The sequence below is a fragment of the Anolis sagrei genome, chromosome 11 (genome assembly GCF_037176765.1).
Source record: "Anolis sagrei isolate rAnoSag1 chromosome 11, rAnoSag1.mat, whole genome shotgun sequence".
NCBI lineage: Eukaryota > Metazoa > Chordata > Lepidosauria > Squamata > Dactyloidae > Anolis > Anolis sagrei.
Genome location: NC_090031.1, coordinates 8,731,746 through 8,740,925, shown reverse-complemented (window position 1 = coordinate 8,740,925; position 9,180 = coordinate 8,731,746).

Sequence of the window (9,180 nt, the reverse complement as noted above, 5' to 3'; positions counted from 1 at the left end):
GACCGTTCGGTCAGTAGTGATCTTAATGCAGTTCACTCCCAGTCAGCTTTGTCACAAGGCAGGTAAGACGAGAGATGGCATTGAAATTGAGCTGGGCATTTATTATTTTCTATTATTATTATTATTATTATTATTATTATTATTATTTAGAATCCTAGAGTTGCAAGAGACCCCAAAGGCCATCAAGTCCATCCCCATTCAGCCAAGCAGGAAGATAGAATTACTAGTATATTGACTTCTATTATTATTATTATTATTATTATTATTATTACAGTTCTCTTTCATTATAATAATGATAATACATTCTAATGCAGTGTTTCTCGGCCTTCCTAATGCTGCGACAACTTAATACAGTTCCTCATGTTGTGTTGACTCCCAACCATAACATTATTTTCATTGCTACTTCATATGTGTCATTTTGCTACTGGTATGAATCGTAATGTAAATATCTGACATGCAGGATGTATTTTCATTCATTGGACCACATTTGGCCCAAATTTGAATACTGGTGGGGTGGGGGGGGGATTGAGTTTGTCATTTGGGAGTTGTAGTTGCTGGGATTTATAGTTCACCTACAATAAAAGCACATTCTGAACTCCACCAATGATGTTGACAAACAGAAAATACTGGAAGGGTTTGGTGGGCATTGACCTTGAGTTTTGGAGTTGTAGTTTACCTACATCCAGAACTGACCTTGATTTATAGGAGTTGGAGTTCACCTACATCCAGAGAGCACTATAGACTCTAACAATGATGGATCTGGACCAAACTTGGCACAAATAATCAATATGCCCAAATGTGAATTCTGGTGGAATTTGAGGGAAATGGACCTTGACATTTGGGAGTTGTTATTGCTGGGATTTATAGTTCACCTACAATCAAAGCACATTCTGAACTCCATCAACAATGCTGACAAACACAAAATACTGGAAGGGGTTGGGGGGAATTCACCTTGAGTTTTGGAGTTTTAGTTAACCTACATCCAGAACTGACCTTGATTTATAGGAGTTGGAGTTGACCTACATCCAGAGAGCACTGCAGACTCAAGCAATGATGGATCTGGACCAAACTTGGCACAAATACTCAATATGCCCAAATATGAATACAGGTGGAGTTTGGGGGAAGTAGACCTTGATATTTGGGAGTTGTGGTAGCTGGGATTTATAGTTCACCTATAATAAAAGACCATTCTGAACTCCACTAACAATGGAATTGAACCTAACTTGGCACACAGGACTCCCATGACCAACAGAAAATACTGGAAAGGTTTGGTGGTCATTGACCTTGAGTTGTAGCGTTGTAGTTCACCTACATCCAGAACTGACCTTGATTTATAGGAGTTGTAGTTCACCTACATCCAGAGAGCATTGTAGTCTCAAACAATGATGGATCTGGGCCAAATTTGGCACAAATACTCAATATGCCCAAATGTGAATACAGGTGGACTTTGGGGGAAATAGACCTTAACATTTGGGAGTTGTGGTTGCTGGGATTTATAGCTCACCTACAACCAAAGAGCATTCTGAACCCCACCAACAATGGACCTGGACCTAACTTGGCACACAGAACCCTCATGACCAACAAAAAATAATGGAGGACTTCGAGGGAGAATTCACCTTGATTTGAGGGAGTTGTAGAGCACCGTGATCTCAAATGATGATAAACTACGTTAAAGATATGAAAAGCTGCTAAAACAATCAGCTAAGTGGGCACTTGGTCCAAAGTGTGCATTCAGACGTCATAAATTATCCTGGAAAAGTATGGAACTCGGCCACCGCTTGGAACCCAAACGGAAAATAAACCTTGGATCCACTCCATTAAATAAAGAGAAAGCGCACAAAAAGCATCCCAGGGCTCCGCTAAGAACACTTACACCTTTGTCTGTTGACAGTTAATTTTCCAACCGGTTTAGAAGGTGGCTTATGAAGCCCAGTTAGCAAAAAGGTTTGAAATGATGTGCAAAACAAGACACTCAAAGTAGAAGAAATCTAGGTCAAAGCTGTCTCTAAACTATGTATTTATTTACTCTATTTATATCCTGCCCTTCTCACCATGAAGGGGACTCAGAGCGGCTGGATGGTCATCTGTTGGGAATGCTTTGATGGTGCCTTCCTGCCTGGCAGAAGAGGGCTGGGCTAGATGGCTTCTGGGGTCCCTTCCAACTCTTAAGAGTCTATATTACAGGGGGAAACATACCTTTTCAACTGACACAGCTCCTTCTTTGCAGGCACAATTTAAGTGGTTCTCCTTGCAGTTGTTGTTTCTGGATGGAATGCAGAAGGAGGAGAAAAACATATATATATATATATACACACACACACACAAACACACACACATACACTCTCTGTCTCCTGCCACACATTGCTGTGGCCCAGTCTGTGTATGTTTTGTGTGTGTATATATTTGTGTATATATGTGTATCACACACACACACACAAAAGCCGTCTCCTGTCACGCGTTGCTGTGGCCCAGTCTGTGTATACGTTTTGTGTGTGTGTATATGTGTGTATATGTGGTTTTGCACATGCGTTGTAATGTAATTGTTGGCTTTTGGCTTTTTAAAGTCTCTTTTGCTGTGTTTTGCAGTGTTTTTATGAGTGATGGTCACTCATTGGCCTGATAGGTGTATTGTGTCCAAATTTGGTGTTAACTTGTCCAGTGGTTTTGGAGTTATGTTAATCCCAAGAACGAACATTACACACACACACACACACATATATGTGTGTGTGTGTGTGTGTGTGTGTGTAAAGGTATTCCTCTGACATTAAGTCCAGTTGTGTCTGACTCTAGAGGTTGGTGCTCATCTCCATTTCTAAGCCGAAGAGCCAGCGTTGTCCATAGGCACCTCCAAGGACATGTGGCCAGCATGACTGCATGGAGCGCCTATACACACACACACACACACACACACATAACACACATTGTATTTTAAATGATTTCTGAAAAGACAATTTACAAAGGTGCATTATTATAAATACAAAAAAGTGAACATTATAATGGAATCTAACAGCAGGGGCTATGGCTGAGACAGTGTGACTTGTCCATATACATATAGTAAAGGTTTTCCCCTTTACTATATTAAGTTCAGTCGTGTCCGACTCTGGGGGTTGGTGCTCATCTCCATTTCTAAGCTGAAGAGCCGGCATTGTCCGTAGACACCTCCAAGGTCAAGTGGCCAGCATGACTGCATGGAGTGCCATTACCTTTCCGCCGGAGCGGTACCTATTGATCTACTCACATTTACATGTTTTCGAACTGCTAGGTTGGCAAAAGTTGGGGCTAACAGTGGGAATTCACCCCTGGATTTGAACCACTGACCTTTCAGTCAGCAAGTTCAGCAGCTCAGTGGTTTAACCCACTGTGCAACCAGGGGCTCCACATATATATATATATATATATATATATATATATATATATATATATGAGTTTGAAAAGACAATTTACAAAGGTGCATTATTATATGCATTCTTATTCATTCATTCTCTCTTCCACATCACTCCTTCTGCCCCTGGGATGGATGGATAGAGGAATGGAGGGAAGGATGCAGGCCTCGATTTCACCTCCACCTCTTCCATATTCATTCATTCATTCATTTTCTCTCGAAATCCCCACATGTCACGTGACTCCCCCTGAACCAGAGATGGAGGGATACAAGGATGGATGAGGGGGTGGAGAGACCGAGGGCTGATAGGATGGAGGGATGAAGGGAAAGAAAAAAGAAGGAGGGAGGGAAGGATGAAGGGATAGATGAAGAGACGGAGAGACTGATATGATGGAGGAATGAAGGAATAGGAAAAGAGAAGGAGGGAGGGATGAAGGGATGGAAAAAGAGAAAGAGAGATGGAGGGATAGATGGATGGACAGGCTGAGATCTGATAGGATGGAGGGATGAAGGGATAGAAAAAGAGAAGTATGGAGGGATGGAGAAATAGAAAAAGAGAAGGAGAGAGGAAAAGATGAAGGGATGGATGGATAAGATGAGGTCTGATAGGATGGATGGATGAAGGGATAGGAAAAGAGGGAGGGGGGATGAAGGGATAGATGGAGAGATGGAGAGACTGATAGGATGAAGGGATGAAGGGATAGGAAAAGAGAAGGAGGGAGGAAGAGATGAAGGGGTGGATGGATAGGATGAGGTCTGATAGGATGGAGGGATGAAGGGATAGAAAAAGAGGAGGGATTGATGGAGAAGAAAAGATGGAGAGAAGCGTGAAGGGATAGAAAAAGAGAAGGCGATAGGTAGGGATGAAGGGATATAGATAGATGGACAGGCTGAAGTTTGATAGGATGGGAGGATGAAGAGATAGAAAAAGAGAAGGAGAGATGAAGGGATACGTGGGGGGGATGGAGAGACTGATAGGATGGAGGGATGGAGGGATAGAAAAGAGAAGGAGGGGGATGAAGGGTTAGATAGAGGGATGGAGAGACTGATAGGATGGAGGGATGAAGGGATAGGAAAAGAGAAGGAGGAAGGGATGAAGGGATAGATGGAGGGATGGGGAGACTGATAGGATGGAGGGATGAAGAGATAGATGGAGGGATGGGGAGACTGATAGGATGGAGGGATGAAGAGATATATGGAGGGATGGGGAGACTGATAGGATGGAGGGATTGAGGGATAGGAAAAGAGAGGAGGAAGGGAAGGAGGAAAGGATAGGTGGAGCGATGGACAGACTGAAGATTGAAAGGATGGAGGGATAAAGGGATAGATGGAGGGATGGAGAGACTAGTCGGATGGAGAGATGGAGGTATAGGAAAAGAGAAAGATGAAAAGAAGGATGCGGGCCCGGATTCCCCCCTCCCCCTTTTGTATTCATTCATTCCTTCCTTCCTTCATTCATTCATTCTCTCTCTCTCTCTCTCTCAAGCCCCCCCCCCTCCCCTTACGCCACCCAAACACGTCAGGTGACTCCTGCAGGCTCAAGGATGGAGGGAGAAACAGATGGAGGGAGGTCTCCTTCTCTTTCTTTCCTTTTCTCTTCTTTCTCTCTCTCTCACCTCTCGCAGGGGGGTTCTGAGCTCTCTTCCGAAGAAGGCTCCCCTTTATTTCCCTCCTGATTGGAAAGGCAGCCCCCATTGTGCCCTTCTTTCTCAGCCATGGCAGCAGCACAAACAGCAGAGCCTTGGAAACGCCTCACTTGCTTCCTCTTCTCTCTCTCTCCCTCTCTCAATTCGAGGCAGGAAACCCCCTCCATCCTGCAGCCATCTACACTGCAGCCTGGATGAGGTTTGGCACCACATTTGGCTGGATGCTGTAGCATCCTGGGAGTTGCAGTTTGGCAACCTGGGAAAGAGAGCCCTTCCTGGAAGGAACCCATCACAGGGACACTAAATGTCACACTTTGTTGTTGTGTCCCTGGGTTCATATCTATACCACTATTTCTTAATTGGTTCTATCCTAAACACATAGGGAAGGTTTATTAAACTGCAAACCCTTTGTATGTATGCGTGTCATATGTATTTTAACTATGTGATATCCCAATTTGAGCTGTGTACTAATCTTGTTGTGTATCGATATAAATAAAAATGTAATGTTCGTTTGCAGGATTAACATCTCAAAAACCACTGGACGAATTGACACCAAATTTGGACACATTACACCTAAGTGTCCATCACCCATAAACACACACACACACACACACACACACAAAACCCCAGTGGAACGGATTTAAAAACCATAAAAATACACCATATATACATATACACATACACTCATATACATAAGCACATGCACACATTCATATACATGCACAATCACACACAAATATACACATATACACACATACATATGCATACACACATAAATAGATATACACGTGCACATATATATGCACACATACATATATGCATATACATATCCACATACATATATATATATATATATATATATATATACACACACACACAAATATGCATATAGACAAGCACACACATATACACAATATGCATATAAACACACAAATACACAAATATATACACACATATATATACACCCGGAGCCCCCGGTGGCGCAGTGGGTTAAAGTACTGAGCTGCTGAGCTTGTTGATTGAAAGGTCGCAGGTTCGATTCCGGGGAGCGGCGTGAGCTTCCGCTGTCAGCCCTAGCTTCTGCCAACCTAGCAGTTCGAAAACATGCAAATGTGAGTAGATCAATAGGTACCGCTCCGGCAGGAAGGTAACGGCGCTCCATGCAGTCATGCCGGCCACATTACCTTGGAGGTGTCTACGAACAACGCTGGCTCTTCGGCTTAGAAATGGAGATGAGCACCACGCCCCAGAGTCAGACATGACTGGACTTAATGTCAGGGGACTACCTTTACCTTTACCTATATACACCCACATATAAATATATACGCAAAACACATATATACACAAATATGTACACAGACATACACACATATTTACACACACAAAACACATATACACAGACTGGGCCACAGCAACGCATGGCAGGGGATGGCTAGTCAATAATAAAAGGTAAACATTAAGTCTAGTCGTGTCCGACTCTGTAGGCTGGTGCTCATCTTCATTTCTAAACTGGCGTTGTCCATAGACTCCTCCAAGGTCATGTAGCCAACATGACTGCATGGAGCGCCGTTACCTTCCCGCCAAAGCAGTTGCTATTGATCTACTCCCACTTGTATGTTTTCAAAGTGCTAGTTTGGCAGAAGCTAGGGCTAACAGCAGGAGCTCACCCTGCTCTCTGGATTCAAATCGCCAACCTTCCGGTTAGCAAGTTCTGCAGCTTAGCAGTTTAATCCTCTGCGCCACCGCAGCCACTTTGAGACACAAACAACAACATTAATATTAATTAATATAATTATATTAATTAATAATATTAATATTAATTAATAATATTAATATTAATATTAATTAATAATATTAATTATAAAAAGTTTGGATTATTGATGTCACCATACCAGATGACAGTCACATTGAGAAAAAACAACAGGAAAAACTCAGCCGCTATCAAGATCTCAAAATGGAACTGCAAAGGCTCTGCCATAAACCAGTACAGGTGGTCCCAGTGGTCATCGGCACACTGGGTGCCATGCCAAAAGATCTCAGCCGGCATTTGGAAACAATAAATATTGACAAAATCACGATCTGTCAACTGCAAAAGGCCACCTGACTTGGATCTGCACACATCATTCGAAAATACATCACACAGTCCTAGACGCTTAGGAAGTGTTTGACTTGTGATTTTGTGATACGAAATCCAGCATATAGATCTCGTTGGCTGTGACATACTGTGGTTTTGTGTCAGTAAAATAATAATAATAATAATAATGATGATGATGATGATGATGATGATGATGCAAGTTGCTTCTGGTGTGATAGAATCAGCCATCGACGGACATTGCCCAGGGGATGCCCGGATGTGTTACTATCCTGCAGGGAGGCTCCTTTCATGTTCCTTTCCTGGTGTCAGAAAAGGGAAAAGTTTCACCTCACAAGTGCTAAACCTGACTCACCACACAGAAGATGGTTTTGACAGGCAACAGATTACAGGCTGTCTTCATAGACCTGTCAACAGTTTATGATACTGTAAATCATTGCCTCCTCCTGAGAAAAATGTATAATATCACAAAGGACTACCACCTCATCTGCTTCATAGGCAATCTGCTACAAAACAGGAGCTTTTTTGTTGAGTTCCAGGGCTAGAGAAGCAGATGGTGGAAACAGAAGAACGGCCTGCCTCAGGGGAGCGTGCTTGCTCCATCCATGTTTAACATTTACGCAAATGATCATCCACTGCCAGAAGGGACAGAGAGCTTCATCTATGCTGATGATCGTGCCATTACTGCTCAAGCAGGGAGCTTTGAGATAGTTGAACAGAAGCTCTCCAAAGCTCTAGGTGCTCTTACTGCCTATTACAGGGAAAACCAGCTGATCCCTAATCCATCTAAAACACAGACCTGTGCCTTTCACCTTAAGAACAGACAAGCATCCCAAGCTCTGAGGATTATCTGGGAAGGAATCCCACTGGAGCATTGCAGCGCACCCAAATACCTGGGAGTCACCCTGGACCGTGCTCTAACCTACAAGAAGCACTGCCTGAATATCAAGAAAAAAGTGGATGCTAGAAATAATTGCATATGAAAGCTGACTGGTACAACCTGGGGATTGCAACCAGACACAGTGAAGACATCTGCCCTTGTGCTTTTCTATTGCTACTGAATATGCATGCCCAGTGTGGAATACATCTCACCACATTAAAATGGTGGATGTGGCTCTTAATGAGGCATTCTGCATTATCACAGGATGTCTATGCCCAACACTGCTGAAGAAATTATACTGTTTAGCTGGAACTGCACCACCAAATATCTGTTGGGAAATAGCAGTCTGTAATGAAAGGGCCAACATAATGACATCTCTGGCCCATCCTCTGTTCAGATATCAGTAAGCAAGCCAACTCCTTAAATCAAGAAATAACCTTCTAAGATCTACAGAGATACTCGCAGGAACACCTCAGCAAGCGAGAGTCCAAAAGTGGCAGGTTAAAATGTGAGACCTCAATCAGTGTCTGATACAGGATAAGAGACTCCCCATGGACACATGGACTGGGTGACTTGAAATGGGCTGAACAGGATGTGCTCTGGCACCACAAGATGCAGAGCCAACCTTAAGAAATAGGGTCACAAAGTGGAGTCCACAACATGCAAGTGTGGAGAAGAGCAAATCACAGACTGCTCACCATAATGCAATCTGAGCCCTGCCACATGCACAATGGAGGACCTTCTCACAACAACAGCAGAGGCACTCCAAGTGGCCTGCATTGATATCGAACTAGAATTTAGAGACTCCTGCCCTGGAGAGAGGAGCCCTTAGATCCACCAAGGAGGATCCGGTACTCTGGCGAGCGAAGAGAAAAGAGCCAAGAATTTTTCCAGATTTTTCCCACATAAATCTCACCAAAGTTGAAGAAAAGCCACCGAGTTGTATTTATTTCGCCAGCTGGAACGGATGTCAAACCACGATAGTTCTTCAGGAGAGACATACATGCAGTATGTCAAAGTTGAAAACAGAGCTGTCAAAGTTCAAGTTTGGGACAGTTGTTCAAAGTTGTAGCCCTGAGGGGTTTCCATATCCGTGGTTTAAGGGAACGCAGTTTCAGCCTCCCCGGGATGCGAGAATCGCATCCCAGGAGGGCTGACAGCCATCTGCTGCCTAGGAGAA